Source organism: Eschrichtius robustus, chromosome 1, assembly GCF_028021215.1.
Source record: "Eschrichtius robustus isolate mEscRob2 chromosome 1, mEscRob2.pri, whole genome shotgun sequence".
Classification (NCBI taxonomy): Eukaryota; Metazoa; Chordata; class Mammalia; order Artiodactyla; family Eschrichtiidae; genus Eschrichtius; species Eschrichtius robustus.
In genome coordinates, this window is record NC_090824.1 from 83,809,747 (window position 1) to 83,810,974 (window position 1,228).

Sequence of the window (1,228 nt, forward strand, 5' to 3'; positions counted from 1 at the left end):
TAAGCTTTCCTTTTTTCTTACGTGGACATGAAAGACAAAACCTTAACACATTCCACAACCAATGGAGAGTCTGCCCAGTGCCACTTACCTTAAATACTATATTAATCTTATTTATTACCCATAGGCTGAGGCTTTAGATAATTAAGTGGACTTAGGTCAATACATCCTCTGTAAAAATGCTAATAAAAAATTCCAAATCACAGAGAATTAGACATAATGATGTCAAAACTCACTTCTCTAGATGCTATCACCAACATTGTTCAGCTTTGGGAGATACAGAGAACATCAGAGAACATCAGAGATACAGAGAACATCATGATCTTAGGTTCTGTGTACAATGTTCATCAGGTTTGGAGCACTTCCTAGAGAGGAAGTTTGGGTATGTCTATATTGGATGGTCCCATTAATTCTCAGGACGTTTATACCCGGGGCTTGTTTATACCCAACAAGAACAGTATCTGCAGGCAAAATGAATCTTGGAACCTTGAGGACATACCCAAGGAGTTACAAACCTCTTGAGAAGGACCTTCTGAGTACCAGACCCCACTTAATAAAATAGAAGGCTTTGGTGTACACTGCAAGCAACATGTCTTAGAAGTCTCATATTTCAAATCCTCTGGATCACAAATCACTTGAATTTTCATGGAGTAAACACTGGGTAAATATTCTGTGTTCCTCTAGCTTGCTGATTAATGCAAACTGTACCACTGGTCAGCTGTTTGATTTGTCTGATTTGTTTTAGAGCAGTCAAAAGCCCAGGTGAGATGAGGGAGTTTCATGTTCGGTGTAGAAACACATGACCAAAAGTCAGAAGACAAACTTGCCAAAACTACTTGAGAATACTGTAAAACTACCATAGAAGGTATCCATGGATTGATGCCTCAGGTTATTAAGGATAAACTGTTTAATCAAAGCAACATCTCTTAATCACTGAGTAGTACTTTTGCTTGAAAGTAACAATGAGAAAAATACTTAAGTAACACTTTAAAACCAGTTACCAAAACGCTGATTAGAAGTACAAGGTTGCTCCAAAGTGTCCTGAATATTAACATCTTGTGATAAAACTATTTAAAATGAAAACACAAAGAAAAAAAAAAAAAAAACCATGGTGTGCCATGGTCAACTCCAGCAGCTAAGATGCATTTGGGCCACGTGAATGGTGTCCTACTGATTTGAGCAACCACAGTGACCCAGTTTATTTTGTTTCTGAAATATTTGTGGTGCTGAA

The 1,228-nt window shown here is 37.5% G+C and overlaps 1 pseudogene; it reads left to right on the plus strand.

Annotated features, from left to right (window-relative positions):
• Nucleotides 1–394: 394 nt before the first annotated feature.
• On the plus strand, nt 395–927 carry LOC137761295 (COP9 signalosome complex subunit 5 pseudogene; annotated as a pseudogene).
• The last annotated feature ends 301 nt before the right edge of the window (nt 928–1,228 follow it).